The sequence below is a fragment of the Drosophila montana genome, unplaced genomic scaffold (assembly GCF_035044405.1).
Source record: "Drosophila montana isolate Dmon_TW-CO22-7 unplaced genomic scaffold, ASM3504440v1 contig_3661_1, whole genome shotgun sequence".
NCBI lineage: Eukaryota > Metazoa > Arthropoda > Insecta > Diptera > Drosophilidae > Drosophila > Drosophila montana.
This window is the reverse complement of record NW_026998547.1, coordinates 345,063-363,771: the sequence shown is the minus strand read 5'-3', so window position 1 is coordinate 363,771 and position 18,709 is coordinate 345,063.

Genomic DNA, 18,709 nt, shown 5'->3' with positions numbered 1-18,709 from the left:
TCCTGGTCAAAAGTATATATACTTTATAGGATCATCCATGCCCCCTTCCGCCTATTCCATATACTTGTACAAAACAATTATACCCTGTTTAAGCATTTTCCATGGGTTGAGGGTATAAATAAAAAAAAAGAAATGACCATTCCGACGAGTGGGAGCCGATCCAGAAAGCAATCGCCGTTGTTAACAAGCATTTCAGCGCATGACAATTGGCATGCACACCTCCGGGCCATTAATATGCACCGAAGCTGCCTGACACGACGAGTCCAGCTCCGGATTGGCTGCCGAGTCGCACTTTCATGTCATTTTACTATTTGTAATTCGATCTCTAGGGGTCTCGTTTGGCTTAGTTATTTAATCACTGAAATTGTCTGAGCATAAATAACATTTTCTCGACTTATTTGCACAATTTGTTTGCCTGTTTTGACAGCCATGCTCAGAGGCTGAAATTGAAACAGATATGGTAGCCAGATAACCCCGACTCCGACTAGGTAGCTCAGCGGAGCAAAATGAAAAAAAAAAAACGGAGCACTGGCCAACAGCTTAACGGCAATAGGATATCATTAGATCTGTTAGAGGCCTTGATTGGGTTAGAAGATGTTAATTGCCAACAATTAAATACTTTTGTCGTCTTCCTGATTATTCCTATGTATTGTATGGGAGATAAATGATATGATACTTCGATGTGGTAGTGTTCCGATGCTTCCGTCTTCAGCATTTATACTGCCTGGTAGAAACACACAGAAAAACTTGGGAGACAAGGCTATATATGGACAAGGCTATTTGTGCACGCGAAGACGCCTTCCCTTATAAGATGACTTCCTTAATTAGTGCCAAACATGAATACATTAGCTGCAAATGATAAATGTAAATTAGGCCAATCTGCGGACAACTAAGTTAGTCATCTCTACCTCTCAAAATAAGCCAACTTCAAATATATTTCAGCCCATTCCAATGTGCTTAAATAAAAGAGCAAGTTCACCCGTAACTGTGGAAAATGGGCGGAAAACGGGTGCGTACAACTTAATTGCTTACCATTTAATCGAATTTAAACTCATTTTCAAAGATCTTTGTGAAAATTGAATTTAAAAGTGCTTCAAATTTTGTACATAGTCCATCTCTCTTAATTGGAAAAGCTCGTATGAACGTATAGAATGCAAATGTGTTTGAATGATTTTTGATGTTAAACCCACGTGAAGAAAATGAGCGGAAATTGTTTGCATTCTTTGTTATTCTTCATCCGATTGACTTCCAAGTCTATTCCAAATATCTAAGTTTGTTTAAGTTGAAGTTATCATGGGCTGGAATTGTCTGAAAAAGTATTGCTTACATTTTTTAAAAATATACCCAGGCCGGGCAAAGCGGGGTAATGCTGCTAGCATCTTCGACATGTTGGAAACATGAGCATAATTCTAACAAAAAATATATATATATTTACTTAAGAGTACTTAAATCAATTAGGATCTATGCACGCCGACAGGCCAAGTTCAAACCAAGTGAGTGTGTGTGAGTGTGTGTGTGTGTGTGTGTGTGCGAGTGTGAACTGTAAGCCGCGACATTAACCATGTCACGTTGTGGATAGCTCACATGTTTACCCAAAATATCAATTGTTACACATACGTATTTGCATGGGCCAAACAAAGCGGAAGCGTGCAGCAGAGCTGGCTTGGATCTGGCTGCGGAATATGGTATCAAAATTTGGCGATTCGATGAGTGGGACGCGATTTGGGCTGGGGCACTTGGCAGTTTTTCAACGTTGGCGCCATTATGCGCCATGATGAAGATGTTAGCATTTCCGATTAAACGCACTCGCCCCCAATCGAGGCATGAGAACGACAGCAACAACAATAAACAAACCCTCGACAACACAAATCTCAAGGGTGTGTTCAATTGTGTCAATTTAACGCCTTTTATGGCACCCCCCGCCAACAGCGAGTGTCCGTCCCGTCCCGTCCCGCCCCGCCCCGCTCTGGCCGTGGCGCAGGACTATCAAGCAGGCTGTGGCAGCAGCAGGAGCTGCAGCACGTTGGGCATATTAATTATTGCATTCGATGATGCCCCGAGCTGTGCTCTGAAGCAACATTTGTGCAGTTTAACCCGCTCGATTTGCTCCTCCACGGCACAAAGTGTTAATTACGCCCACGCGCCACTTGCAGAACTCCGGAGCAGGACTCTTGGCAGCAGGATAGCCAGCCACTCGATAATATGTATTTGCAGAGTGTGTGCTACGTTCAACAAACGTGTTTATTAGTAGTCGCCTGTCTAAATATTGGATATTGATAATACTACGGGCATGCCCTTGGATCAGTCTGTCGACTCTGCTCCTCGTTTGTCGTATCAAATGCCAGCCGGCAGCAGGCAGCAGGATAATGCTTAGTTCTCAGTTTGCCAGAGCTGACACTTGAATGAGCAACAAATTGCAATTTAATTGAAGTCTCCATATGTGGGCTGTCATATATACACCCAAGTATATTCCAATTACCATTCCGGCAAAGCTTGAATATTGATGTCAATTAAGCTCTACAAAGGCAGAGACGAATTTTAATTACTGGTATCAAGAACAAACGATATATTTCAATGCGGACGAATATATATGAGAGTATATTGTATCATTTGTGAATGAAGAAACTTTTTAAAAACGTTTATCAATTTAAGCAAGTATTAATCGGATCTAGTCAAGAATGCTCAATTAGACAGACAAGCTTTCAAATCCGAACATGTACCTTTTATATCCATACAAGAATGCCTTTCTTAACTTTTTGAGAATCATATAGAGAGGCGATTATTGACATGTAATGAACGAGCGAATGACTGAGTAAGAGAAAGAGAGATATAAAGGGAGAGAACGAGAGTGAGAGAGAGGGCGAGAGAGTGTGAGAGAGAGAGATATCGGGAGAGAGACTGGGAGAGAAAGTGGAAGAGAGAGATAGATAAAGAGAGAGACAGACTGAGAGAGAGAGAGAGAGCGAGAGAGAGAGAGAGAGATAGAAAGGCAGAGCTAAAGCAAGGGGAATATACAAAAAATTAAATTAATATTCAAATATTGTTGATATGAGAATCACATAGAAGAGCACTTCGCTTTAAAGAAGTGAATAGCTACATTCTGAGGTATATCAATGGCAATGCTGCTGCCTTCCGCTATTCAATCTGAGCAATTTGAACTGTAACTAAAACTAAAGTCGAAGGCATACCTTTAAAACAGACACGGCTCAGGCGAGGCGGCACAGAGCGCCGCTTGGGCAAATATCCTTGATATCATTTAGTCAACTGGAAAAAATTCAATCAGCATACTTGGCAAATATTCAACAGCGCTGGCAGCAGCGATTGTTTGACTGAGCACAGCTCTGGCAATGGGCGGTATACAATGAGTGGGTGTGGCAGCCAAGGGACGCGCCTCTATAGAGAGGTTGGTTGTGGGGGGCACATTGCATAAATCAACAGCAAATAAAATGCTGATACGCTGAAAGTTCGTCGAGTCTTCGATGCTGAAACAAAACATGCGAAGCGGAATCGGATTCGGAATCGGGCAAAAATTCGCATTCACGATAATTGAATTTCTGTGCAGGAGCAGGAATAGGAAAAAACCAGAAAGGAAAAAAAAACAAGAAAGAGACTCAGTCGGAGCAGCGTGTCCAGCGATGCATGCGTCGCACGTAGCCAGGAGGAGCAGTCGAAAAGTATGGAGACGGCGACAAGGATGAGCACTGTGCGCCCATATTATGTGCACAATAAATAGACGTGATCAGCATGAACAAGGAGCTGCCGGGCAGGCAGCTTGCCAGCAGCTAAGTCGCTGTCGTTCTCGTTCTCGTTCTCGTTGTCGTTGTCGTCCTTGCGCTTGGCTGCGCGGCCACATCGCTGGCTGCATGCTGAGAAGGAGCCGCAGCCGCAGCACGACCGAGGAAGCACTTGAGAGGATGTTGCCAGCGTTGCCGCTGCCGCTGCTGCTGCTGCTGCTGCTGCTTCTGCCCGAGACTGTTTCCGGCTTTTGTTGCCCAAAAGTGCTCGACAAAATCTTTTGTGTGAATCTGCCGCTCCCTTCTCTTCTTCTGTGTGTGTACGCTGTGGGGGTAGCTAAGTATGCCGTATCCCCAAAAAACACCCCTTGAAAAACCCAAAAAGCACACCACTCCCCCCCCTTCCCTCCCCCACAGTACGTAGCAAACTTGGGAAAAACAAGGCGAAGGCGTCGAACTTTTTATGTTAACTTACTTTGTAGTTTCTTCTTATTTGCAACTTTGATTTTTGTTTATTTTTGCTCGAGGCAAATCCCACACCCCCAACACCCCGCACACCCCGCACCCGCCGGGCGCCGTGGGGCGGCGCACGCACAACCCCCGGCGGAGCAAGGGAGACGGCCACAGAGAATGCTAAATGAAAAAGAAAACAAGTAAAAATGGCGACGGGCGCCAAGTTTGTACAAAGTAAAAGGAAAAATTTCTGCGCTGCTTAGCATGGGAAATTTTCATGCTTAGAGCTCTTGAGCTTTTTCTTTGGGGCGCTGCGCTTTAAAATGCGCCATTTTGTTGTTTGCACAGGCTACCCAAATACCCCCGCCCCCCTCGCTCTAAGCCTGTGCTGGCTGACCCAGCACAGCCACGCCCACAAGCGCCCCCAATCTGACCAAGCGGAAGTTTTATGAATTTTGTACAAAGCAGCAAAGTTTTCTCTTCGTCCTTTTGGGGCTTATGCTCCTTCCCTTCGCTTTTCTTTTTATACATTATATTTGTGTGTGTGTGTGTGTGTGTGTATCTGTGTCTTGCATCTTTTGTGAAATCACTGCAGTGTGCATAATGCCAAGAGCAGGCAAATGGGAAAATGGAAAATGAAAAATGGAAAATTCGTGTCGCCTGTCAGCCGGAAATATTCATAAAAATCAGCAGCAACTTTTGTGCGACAAGTTTGAGGAAATTTTCACTGCATTTGCACGTTGGGCAAGAAGAAGACAGAAGAGGATAAAAGAAGAAGAAGATCCATAGATTGCCCCGGTCCGAGGCAGTTCATCCTAATTCTTAACTTAAACATTAACTTTCTACGGGTATTCCTATGCGGGTCTACAACATTTGTTGGGCACTTGAGAACACATTTTTTTTTCGTTTTTTGTTTTTTTAAAAATGTGTCAACCCTTTTATGGAACTTTACAAGACCTAATGAAGTTATTAGGGTCGTCAATGAACGTCAACAAATTGACATTTAATGAAGTGCGCGACCCGTACAATGATCTTTTAATTGCCAAGGCGAAAGCGAACCCAAAGAACAAAAAAGAAATTCAAAATACAACACCTAAAAATTAACTTTAATCACTTTGGGTTGATTGTCCCGTCACATATGTACCAATAATTATGATGTTCTTCCCAATTGACATGGACGCAAATCATGAAGCGTGAAACGTTGAGCACTGTTTGTTTTCGAATACCCTATGTCCAGCAAATGATCGTTAGAGGGTACAATAATGCAAGGCAAAAGTCTATATTACAGGTGGAAGAAATCTAGTAATGGTTAGCAAGGTTAAAGTTAAGTTGTACTAAGCTTTACGAGGGAGAAATATTTTCTTATAAGAAATATAATATTTAGAAAATATAATAAAATATAACCAAAGCTGTACTAGTGTATTTGGCAGGCAGTAGTCTTTGTCTACACAAAATTAATATAAGAAAATATAAATATAATATATAGAAAATATAATAAGAAGTTACTAAAATAGAATTCTATAGGTCTAGAATTATTTGAAAGAGAATTAAGAATCGTGTGCGAGTGTATTCTAAATTAAGATTGAGGGTATCGTGTAGTCAAAAGATCTCGAATGAGCATAAATGAGCATATAGAACAGTTCTATGTACAGCTCATTAAGATTATTAATTACACTGAAACATAAAAGAGTTTTCTTCTCTTACAGAAATCTTGTAGAAAAAAATTAAATTTATAGAAGTCGGAATGAAAACTGATTTACATGAAGGTTCTTGTCCCAGATATGGACTAATCAGCAAAAAAAATAATAATATAAATTTATTTTCGAAAATCGGAGAGAAAAAGTGGTTCGAATCTCTAGCTAGAGTTATGATGCTGTGGAGTTATATGCGAAGGCTTTGCAGTCGTTTTGAAAATTAAATAATTTTTTTTGCAGGTTCTTGTCTAAGATATCGACCAATTATATAAATTTATTTTTGACAATTGGGGCGAAAAAATGGTATGGATAAGCTGATTTTATATGCGTGGATCCTGATTAATTTTTGTATAGCTTTATGTAATATAGAAAAGAAATGAATTGCCAAAAAATCAGACGAACTGAAACATGTAAGACTTTTGAGGGTAAAGAGTATAGAAAGTTGTGGTCCCCAGAATGACATTTATCTAAACAGATTTGATAGATGCCAATATTGGGTACTGAACAAATCTAGCCCAAAACTTGTATATGAAAATATCTAAGACCAGCAATATTTTCAGCACAACGGGCAGTAAATTTAAAATAAACTTGTTTTCTCACAATTTGTATTGTTAAACATATGATAAAGCAAACAAAAAAGGCAGTTCGATCCAGCGTCTTTTATTATTTGCAGCCCTGCTTAAAAGTTATATCAACTCTTGCCACATCATTAAATATCTAGCAAATGTATTTTTATTTTGGAAAATTTACCTTTGGAAAATTTGGTTTATTTCATCTCTTTATATCTGTGCAACATCTTGACTTTGTAGCATTTGCATTTCATATTTATTTCATGATGCCGTTAATGCTCATTAGCCGGCTGAGTTGGCTGCAAGTGCAGGCATACATAAATATGCAGATATATATGTACTATATATATATATAGATTCCATGTGCATATCTGGGCATACAGATTCGTAGTTGTTGCAGAAAAGTTGTGTAGCTGCCGGCTTTCTCAGGCGAATTAACATAAATTATGCACGCCCACTTGCAAATGCAGCTCGTGCGTGGCGCGACCGCCGCACCCGGAGCCTTGGCTTGGTTGCACGTGCCGGTGGCGCCACAGACGCGCCACAGCCACCCCAACAGGTGCGTGGACGCACAATTAAGCGCTGGCAAGTGGCAAGTGGCAAGTAGCAACTCGGGAGGGGGGAGGGGCTTATTGAATTTTCATATTTTCTGCAAGCACTCTTCAACTATGCAAAAGCGAACTTAATAAACGAATTAGAATTAGCCAGCTTTGAGACGCAGCGAGAGGCGCGGCAGCGGGCGTTGGCTAACTTTTGCTTTGCTTGCAACACACACACACACACACACACTGAGACACACACAATAGCGCCACCCTGTGGCGGCAACTTTGAGTCCAAAAAACGCCCCTCGGCCCGGCGGGGGTTGGCGACTGTTCACATAATCGAATTTATTTTTCTGGGGCGCCGCTTGCTTTTGCCAAAAGTTTCACAGCGGTTTTCACTGCCAGTTCAAGTGCCTCAGCCAAAAACTTCAAACTCAGCCCTAACCACATTGCCACACACACACACACACCAACAGATTTGATTTTATTTTGCGCTTCTATTTCAACTGATGCTGTAAAATTAGCAGCATAAGATTGGATTATCTTTGTGTGCCGCATTCGCATGTGGCTGCCCTTTTCTTTTTTTTTCACGACCCTTTTTCTGCTCTTCCTCTTCATATTTATTCTTATTTGTTGTCAGCCCTGTGATTATGTATGTCGAGGCACGTGCCACGATTAGGCGAACACCGCTGCGTCCAAGCGTGAGCGGAGTCGGACTCGGACTCGGAAACGGACTCGGTCTCGGTCTCGGTGCCGGAGTCACAGTCGGATTTGGATCTGGTTCGAGACAAGCAACATTTTTGCGGCATTGTTGCTAATTTGCTTAAAGGCTGCCGCAGTCGAGTGTCGACTCAACATTAGGTCACATTTAGGGTGGAACGAGTTGAGCATTGGACTAGTTTTGCCTGCCCTGGGGAAGGGGTGCGGGCAGGTTGAGCATGAGAGAAGGTAATATACCTATTTGTGTTCACTTTGGGATTAAGTTTATGGGCTAATTTCTATTTGGAGATTTTTGTTAAAATTTAGATAGAAGAGATGATAACAATTGATAGTTTGATCAGTTTAGAAAGCACACTATTTTGTGCTTAAAATTTTAAATATTTGTTGTTTGTTTTAAGATTTAGTTTAGTTAGATTAGATTAGTAAAGATATAAATATTATTGGCATTTAAATCTGCCAACATTTCGTGGTAAAAATTCATGTAAAAATGGTAAACTCAAATATCCTATATAGACATAGGTCAAAATTTCCCACTACCTCTAGATCAATTGAACACATAGGTTGAAATTTCACACGTCCGTACCTCGGTCAAAACTCAACAAATTTTCACGAGGTTTCTATTTTTGTTAATGGTTTTGCCTCTAGATCAATTTGGCATCTTAATCTGGAAACATGTTTCTTGGTCAAAATTCATGTGAAATTGGTACCCTTAAATATTCTATTTAGACATAGGTCGAAATTTCCCATCCCTCTAACTCAGTCAAAACTCAACCAATTTTTACGAGGTTTGTATTTTTGTAAATGGTTTTGCCTCTAGATCAATTTGGCATCTAAATCTGGAAACATTATTTTTGGTCAAAATTCATGTGATAATGGTAGCCTCAAATATCCTATATAGACATAGGTCGAAATTTCCCATCCCTCTAACTCGGTCAAATCTCATCCGATTTTCATCAAGTTTGGCTCTTTATTCATGGTTTAGCCTCTATATCAATTTGGCATCTAAATCTGGAAACATTATTTTTGGTCAAAATTCATGTGATAATGGTAGCCTCAAATATCCTATATAGACATAGGTCGAAATTTCCCACCCCCATAACTCGGTCAAAACTCAACCAAATTCCATAAGGTTTGGCTTTTTGTTCATGGTTTGGCCTCGTAATCAATTTGGCATCTAAATCTGGCAATATTATTCTTGGTCAAAATTCATGTGAAAATGGTACTCCAAATATCCTGTATAGACATTGGTCAAAAATGTCCACCCCTATGACTCAGTCAAAACTCAACCGATTTAAAGCATTATTATTAGTGTATTTATCATATACATAAAATAGCTTGCCTATATATTCGTAGCTTGTCTCGCAGAGTCGCTCAGAGATCACACGAAGCAGCAGCTGCACACGGAGATCAGGACCGCGGCCTAATTGGAACCCCATAGCTTTCTACTTGACCATGCTGTAGAGTTCGAACTGACTTCGTTCCAGTCTCGTTCCCATTTCCCATTCTCACTCTGGCTGGCAACCTGCCCTGAAGTCAATTAATCGCGGTAATAAGTCAGAGGCAAAGACGAGCGCTCCGAAAAACCGCGACAACCGCCAAAAGCGGCGTCAAAGTCAACGGGGGCAACCTGCGAGCATCCATTTGCCCAATTTCCCATTTGCCCAGCTGCCCCAACTACGCGACTAACCAACTTCGAGACGTCTCAACTAGCCGCAATAAATTGCTGGCCTGGTCAGGGGTTGGGGCTGGGCTTGGGGTTGGGGCACTGGCCCTGGTCCTCTGTCTCTTTCTTGGCCACTTCCACTTGGGCAGCGTATCTTGCGCTCTGTCTTCGTTTCTCTTTCCATGTTTATTTGTTTGTTGGCTTTGACTCGCGCCTTTTTGTTTGTTTTTGATGTTGATGAATGTTGCCACAATTGTTGTTGTTGTTGCTGTTGCTGTTGCTGTTGCTGTTGCTGTTGCTGCTGCTGCTGCTCATGTTGTTTAGTTAAATATTTTTGGCTGTTGTTTTTAATGTTTTCATTTTGTGGCTTTTGGGTTTTCTTTGGCCGTTTCGCTGCCCTTTGCGTGTCGCTTGATGCATGTTCCGTCACATTTCACAACGCGCTCCGCAGAGATCCCACTTAACCTCGTGATTGATATGTTGCAATAATTCTTATCAAACAATGACCACGCTATGATATATTGACCGCAGCGCCTTTCCCATAAATGGACTATGCATATGTGTGTGTGTATGGGTTTATATAAATGTACTTTTTACTACTCCAATCCTGTACACTTACCAATCCAATCTTACTTGCTCTTACTAAACTTAAACTGGTTTTTTAAATTAAAATACAAAATGTGATTTTTTTAAGAAATCGTATAATTTAAACAACTTTTCGTATTATAGAAAAAAAAACATATGTAGCTGCATATCTAATTCTCTATTTTTATTTTTTTTAAGAAATCTCATAATTTAAAGAACATTTTGTACAATAGAAAAAAATATATGCAGCTACTTTTCTAATCCTCAAAACTGTATGTTTATAACATAGAAAATTGTACTTAAATACAAAAACAGAAATTACCCTAGTTTTAGAAATTCGCCCATGTTTAAAAATAGCTTTGGAAGTTGGAGCCAATTATCAGATATTTTTTTCCTAATTTAAGAACAATTTATTTTAAGTTAAGTTCATAGTATTCAAGTATCTATCAGTTTAGCCAACATCTTTCTACTGATTTTCCAATTATACCATGTAATATACATATATATATTTATTTTTTTAACATTTTACATCTTACATTAAAATGGAGCTCGAGCTGAAATTAAAGTGTCAAGTATCCAATTATTATTCTCTATAGTTTATATGGTATATCAAAAATAAAAAAAATTTAATAATTTAAATTTGTTTAAAATACATATAAAAAGTAACTCGAGCACAAAATAAAGGTCAAATTTCGAAATATATCACTTTCCTTCACTTTTGAGATGCAACTTTATTTATATTTTATTTTGATATATCTAAAAGTATTTTATTTAATAATTTAGGTTTACTTAAAGCGCATTTAACAGGAACTCGAGCACAAATTCCAATGCATAGGTGTCAAGGAAAACTACACTTAACTCACTTTGCAGAGTATCTAAGTATCAGTATTAAGTATCAGGGAAACAGCTTTCATTATAGTTTCTAATGATATATCCCAAAAAGCGCCTAAGCTTTGCACATTATGTTACATTTGTAGTTGTTGGAATGCAAAGCAATGATCGTGTGTATAGTTCTCACTTTGTAAACAATATTAAGAAATATTAATTTTCATTTATCATTTTGATTGAGCGATCAAATAAAGAGCCAAAAGCGAAGAAGAAGACGAGGAAGAGGAAGATCAGCGTCTGACTCGGTTTGTTTTCTCGTGTGATTTCTTTATTATGATAGCGAGATTCGCTTTTAATGATCTTTCTGGTGCCCCGTTGATTTATGATGGGTTAACCTCACCCGGGGCCGCGGCGCGAACCCGCAAGGTGCCGAAACTGTAACCGAGTGTCTATATAGTACATATATCCCGCTGCCCGAGCCTGGTACACTGTGTGGGAAATGGAACAAAAAGGCCGGCTACGCTGTTGCTCAAGTGCACCTCTCGACTTCTGCCTTGTGCCTGTGTGTGTGTATGTGTGTGTGTGTGTGTGTGTGCGTGTGTGTGTTGCTTTGTGCATGTTCTTTTGTTTGGGCCTTAACTTAATTATGCCCGCAAATAGGCGTAAAAGTTGCGCAATTCTCGAGGGCGGTCGGTTTGGGTGGGGTAGGGGTTTTCATTTTGACTGTTCGGCTCGTCGTTTCCTGTCTGCGTTTGAGCACTTTGTAAGCCGCTTAGTTCCCGAGGGGTTTTTGGGTTCGAGGTTTGGTTTTTGAATTGAATTTAGCGCCGGGGTTGAGCTGCCCTGCCTGTCACCACCTCAACCAGTTTGACTAACAAATGCTGCAAGCGTGCAAATTAAAATTCGGTTTCTGTGGTTGCCACTTGCATAACACCCAAACTGTGGCACACACACACACACACACTCAGGCACACCACCCAGCTGGTAAACAAACCACACACTGGCACACACATGTATATAATTTATTTTGACATGTTTGCCAACATTTCAATTGATTTTATTGTTGTACAAAAAATAACTGTGTATTGAAATGTATCACAATTATATTTATATTTTTGTCGCTGGCAATTGAAACACGAGAACTTGCCTCATAAATAATAACAACTTGTAAATGCACCAAATACACCCAACCCCTCGCCCAACCACCCCCTCGCACAAACCACAATGCAGACGGCAGCAGCAGCAGCAGCAGCAGCGGTTGCAACCTGCCCCCTGCCCCCTGCCCCTCGTTACGCCCACCATGGCAACACCTACTCCCAGCTCGACAAATAGTTTTGCGGATTTGTAAATTAACAAATCGAATTTAACGCGCGGCTGAATCCAACCTCAACCCTAACCAAATCGGGCCGGGGCAAGGGTCTAGTTTTATTTTCAACTTTACGCCCTTTTGCACTTTCGGTTTTTCATAAATTTGTCAGTTTTTGCATATTTGTTTGCATATCTGACAATCATTGCGGCAAATTGCGGCAATTGTTGTTAATGATTAGGCGATAAAAAATACACACTCACATATATATTATATATATACATATATATTGCTAAAAAGGATCAATGGCCTTTGATTGCGGTTACACTTGCAGCTGGTCCTGGCTCTCGGTTGGGGGGGGGGGAGGTTGTAATTATTTAAGTGGCACTGCCACGCCCCATCTGCAGGCTAGGGGGAGGGGGGGGGATGGCAGCAAATACGTTCAAATAATGAATATTGAAAAGTTCTGTCGAGTTGCGAATTTCGAGTGCTTTTTATTTCCATTTGTCATTCATATTTGGCAAATGTGCAAAGAAGCAAATAAAGAAGAAAAGTTTGTGCATATTTTAAAGCAAACAATTTGCATGTAAATATGTGCAGAAAGTTGGCGCCATCTTTCTCTATATTTCCCTCTCGCCATGTGTGTTTGCATAAGCATATGCGAGTGCGAGAGTGTGCGAGTGTGTGTGTGTTACAGTGTGTGTATTTGTTGTGCATGTGTGTGCGTATTTGTGATGCCTTCGCCTGTCGAAAATATTCGACAATATTTTCCAACAAACAAGCAAAAAGTAAAGCAAACAGGATTTTCTTAAATCAAATACGAATTTTAAATACTCTTTGAATTTTGTTTCATGTTCATGTCAATTTAATTTCTACCTTCAAAATTGAAATGTTAATTTCTTAACATTCGTTTATAATTATCTCAACAACATATTTTACTCACAACACTATCTAATCTGCAATATCTTGCATTCCCTTTTGACCGTCATTCTTAAACGTTTTGCAGGCAGCGTCGCATTCCTATATTTTTGAAATACTTATAAACCTATAATATTAATTGTCTATTTAAAAGCTGTAAGGGATTAAGAGGGTCTTGAGGTCTGTTATTTTAGTTATGAACCATGAGCTGAACCAGTTCCGATTTTTCGAGTCTAAACAATACTCGAACCGTGTTTTTACAAAAATGTTTTGGTTAAAGAAATAATTCTTGGGCCATTTGCAAATATAGATCTTTACCCAATTTTATCTGGAGATGATTTTGGAGAAAGTTCTCAATACAACATTATCTTTATACTGTGTAATTTTCTAGGAGCTTACCTTTTAAAATGTCTCCAAAGGCATAACCCCACGAACTTACCCGACTTGGCCATCGTCTATAACAAAGAGCAAATATGCATTTTGTGAATTTTCCATTTCCATTCGTATTTTGCGCATTTTTATGTTGTTTATTTTTGGCAAGCTTTTAAAAAACATCAGTACTTCCATTTACATATTCGCTTTGTAGACAGCAGCAGCAGCAGCAGCAGCAGCAGCATCAGTGGAGCCTTCTATCTCCGGCTGGCCTCGCCTGCTAGCGTCCTGGCTGAGCGTATCCTTTGGTACATTCACTATGCTCGTAGCCAGAGAAATTTGCATAAAATGCAAATGATGCCGACACAGCAGCAGCAGAAGAGGAGTGGAGCTGGGGCTGGCAACGGAAAAGCTGGAAAGGCATCGCTGGTGCCGCTGTGGCTTTTTTGGTCCTTTGCGATATCATATTTATTAAAAGGATTATTGGTGCTTCACTGGCATATCCTGTTAGTGTTGCCGAACAGGACTGCCCAGTCGCAGTCGCAGTCCCAGCCCCAGCTTCAACCACCCCTCATGCAAATGAGCAACGGCTGCCTTTTGTTTCTGACTCCCAAATCTACCCCCAAAAGAAAAAAAAATATGTTAAGCAACCTTTTTTTATGCTCCAGTCGAGTGCAAGCGGCGCCATATTTGATTTAAAAGTTGACGCCAAATTGTTCAAAGCGTCGTAAAATGCATGAAAATTACAAATACAATTAAAGTCATGGAATGGGGGCGCGGTCACAGGGCGGTCACAGGGCTCGCTCTTTCACGGGAATCTTTGACCAATTTCACACCTCGCACTTAGCGCCTGGGCTGGCATCGAAGGCGGCGCTACCTTTGGACTTGGCGCTTTGTTACCCGAAACTCTATTTGATTTGGCCATTCTCACCTTTGAACTCGGTTTACTTCTAATGAAGTCGAATATTGGCTTTATGACTTTACAATGTTTGCCTTTCGTGGGTCTTTATAGAGCCCGGAATCCGCCAGCGATCAAGTGTAGCGCCTTTTGATTACCCGTTTGATTTCGGCTTTGTGCCACAGGATCTGAGAATTAAACAAACTATGTAAGAATATTTCTAGGAAATTTGATTGGTTTGTAAGAAAATCAAAAGATGTGACTAATTGGCCAGAATTCACGTAAATATTGTACTCAAATAATACCATGATACTTATGTGGAGTAGATCCAAATTTCGACCCTCATAATTTTATCAAAACTCAACCGATTTTCGTAAGAAATGCCTTTTTATTTATAGCTGGCCCTCAATATCGTAACAACATTTTTGGTCAAAATTCATTTTATAATTTGGATTAATAATACTATGTATGTAGGTACCTATATACATAGGTCCCAGATGGGCAGGTCAAAATTTTCAACTGACATAACTTTTATAAAACTTAACCGATTTTCAAAAGGAATGGCTTTTAATATTTCGGTTGACCTCTATATTAAACCTGCATTTAATTTACGAAACAACATTTTTTGTCAAAACTCATGTTAAAATATATAGTATAGTTCAAAATTTTCGACTATCATAACTTGTGTCCTTTAGATTAATCTTTCATTTAAATTTTTAAATAAAATTCGTAGTCAAAATTCATGTAAAAGTTTTGAATATTATTTATATTATGATACTATGATATATATTATGATATATGGAAAAGGTCAAAATTTTGGTCTGCAATAACTTTATAAAAACTCAACCGATTCTTATGCGGAATGGCTTTTTATTCATGGTTTGAGCTCTAAATTAATCCTGCATTTAAATTTCAAAACAACATATTTAATCAAAAAGCATGAAAAAATGTATCAACATTTTATATTCATAATATTATGCTATTTCAATTATGATATCCAAATTCTTGACTGATATAACTTTATCAAAATCCTTTTTTTTAAATAGTTTGTCCTCTTGATTGATTAGTTATTGGTTATATTATTCATTATTTACTCGTAATATACAATTCTTATTTATAAGTGGTATTCGCTTTGGTTAATAAATCGCATGTTCTTCAGAATTTCACGCTGCAGTTCAATGTACCAATAAATAAATATAACAAAGAACAAATAATTGATTACTACGCGGAAATCTCAAATTAATTTATGCAAATCATCTTTAAGAACACGCCCATTTACAATTTCAATTCGGTTTCCGTCGAAGTGCCCAATCGATAACTTCGTCCTTTGCGCCAGCTGCAGCATTCGCCATTTTAAAGTTGCCTCGAAACTGTTTACTATGTCAATTTAAGGCTCGCAGCAACTTGAAAATTGCTCATACGCCGCGTGCAACATTTATGCCACACAAGGCGGGAAGTGGGCAACATTTTGCTGCTGCTGCCGTTGCCGTTGAGACCAGCCCAACCCATCTGCTGCACAGTTCCACTCGAGCCACTCACCACATGGAAAACACCCACATATGCACTAACACCGCCAATTTGACGCCAATGCGAGTCCATTTGTCTGTGTGAGGCATTCGGCACGCGTGCATCTGTGTGCGTGTGTGTGCGTGGTGTGTGTGTCTGTCTGTGTGCTCTTCCTGCTACCCGGCACTTGGCTGCCATTTTACGAAAATGTTAAAGTATCAAAATCATTGGAATTGCGTTGAGAATGTTTGACAGTTCATAAATGCTCGGCGCTTGACTTGCATAAATATTTTCTACGGCCTGTGACAGGATGTAGGAGCGGGCCCACACTCACACACAGTCACACATACACATATAATAGAGTATGTGTGTGTGTGTTTGTGTGCGTGTGCAGCGCAGGCACTTGAAAAGTTGAAGCTGTCGCACATCAAAATGCGAAAAGTTAAACAAACGTTCGCGACGTCGACGTCGACGCTGGCCGCGACAGCTACGTTCGCGTCGCTGGCATCACAGCTTTTACAGCTATCGGGCGCATAGCTCAACACATTTTGCTTTTTAGTTTTGTTGCTGTTGTTGTTGTTGTTGCTGTGCACGGGCTCATGGTTGCCATTTTGTTTTGAAAGCAATAAAAAAAAACGTCGCTTGTTGCTGCTGTCGCTGCCGCTGCCGCTGTTGTTGTTTTTGTTGTTTCTTTTATGACCAGCAACGTGCGCCAGTTTTTGTTGTTGTTTTCTTTAACTGTTTTGTTTTTATGCTCTGCGTCTGCGCGCTGTTAAACTCACTCAACCAAAAAAGTCACTCAAAATGTCAACCGAAAGAGCGCAAAACTCACTCAAAAAGTGGGCGTTGCCCAATTGCCAGCCACGCGTCACGCTTGCTTGCCTCTCAGCATTGCGTGTGTGTGTGTGTGCGTATGAGCTGTAGTTGTGTGCATTACAGGGTGTTTCTTGGCATTTAGTTTCAGCTGCTGCTCAAAAAACAGCTGTTGGCGATTTGAGTTATGAGCTCCTGACGTTGTCCTCTGGCTGCAATTGCGACTGCGGCTGCGACTTTGGCCTGTGCCGGAATTTCGTGGAATTTTCGCTAGGCCAAACTAAATTCGAAATGCACGATTACGAGTTTAATTTGGAGTTTAAGCGCCGGCAAAACAATTCGATGTTGGGTTAAACCGACTTTATAACAGTTGTTTAGCTTATAAATAAAGCATTTAATCTGTAGATATTTTCCTTTGATTACTGCGCTCTTTTATAGGTTGTGTTTACTGAATTAATGCCCTTCCTTTTGACTACACATATTTCAAGATACTTCAACATACAAGTCTTAAGTCTCTATTATCTTTTGTCAAGATTTTCTAATTATTCCGCAGAACAGAAAGTTCCTTTCGAAAGTCAGCTCAAGTATTTTTGCAGCTTTGTCAAAAGCAAGTTCCTTTCAAATCCCATATCTCCGGCATAGCTGCTGTTTCCTTATTTTTATCTCTCACATTTCCCGTTGCCTCAGCTATTTCCCAGCTCTTTAGTTGTAACAATACTTAGCACTGAATAACTCACATCTCAATGGGAGCTTGCAATGCTTTTTTCTCAAGATTCCATCAACTTTACGCTCCACTTCTCGTCGCACTTCACATTTCGCACATCTTTCACTGGGTCTTCACTCAAGTGAGTGGAGGGGGGAGGGGGAAGCGGGGCATACATCTTGAGCTTTGTCGAAGGCGCCTAACTATTCGCTTCCGCGTCTACAGCCATTTCCGTTGCACTAGTCAACAAAACAGCGCAAAACAGCAAACAAAACAAACATAAATAATAATAAAAAAATAAAAAAAAAACAAATAGCCCAAGAAATGCTAACAACTCGAACGAACGACAAAAAAAAGAAGCTAAAAAATGTGTGCGCTACATAAATGACAGAGTGTGTGTGCGTGTGTGTGTGTGTGTGTTTTTTGGGGGCTGGCCTGGGCGCACAAAGGGCCATGCAAAACTCTAGAGTCCAATATTGATGGGACGCGCGCACGAAACGCAGCTAACTGAAGGAAAAAATATGACGCGATTAGAATCTGTAATTAGTTTTCGTGTATCTGCAATTGTTGCCGCTTGTTGTTAGCTGTTGTTGCCGCTGCCGCTGCTGCTGCTGCTGCTGAGAATTGCACTTGTTTGGCGGCAAAACTTAAAAAGGCGTTAAAATGTGCGCCGCTCGCAACACGCGATGTGTGCGGAAGCCGCAAACTGCAGATGGGCGGAGGATGATGAATGGGTGAGTAGAAGCAGCAGCAGCAGCAGCGCCTCATAAAAGCCAAAAGGTAACAAAGTTGTTGTTGACTTTGGCCAACAGTTTCTTTTACCTTTTTTTTTTTTGCTTTGCAAAGTCAACAGTTGCGGGAGGGGCATTGGCCCCGCACACGCCCGCGCCCGCGCCGTGCCCACAAACTGTGCGCATCCGTTTCTCTGGTTGGCATCGCTTAAATTATATCGATTTCGTATCATAATCAAATGTTTGCTGGCTTGTCGTTGGCGGTGCCGACAATAACAACTACAAAAACACCGACAGCAGCAACGGCAACGATAACAACAATAATCAACGCACGACAACAACAACAACGGCAGCAGCAGCAGCAGCAGCAACAGCAACAACAACAATGGCAAACAGTAGTGGCAACAAACAGGCTCATTTGCATATTTACCAAACACACAGATGTGACACACACGCACACACACACACGCACGCACACGCATGCCAAAATATACGATATCGTGTGCTCATAATAAGTATCTGATAAGTAATGATATACAAACACACACACAGAGACGGATAGAGGCAGACACAGACACAGCGTTAAATACAGACACAAAATGGCTGCACACCACAGCGCCAACACACACACACACGCACACACATATGCCGAGCCATTATGCAAAGTGCAATGG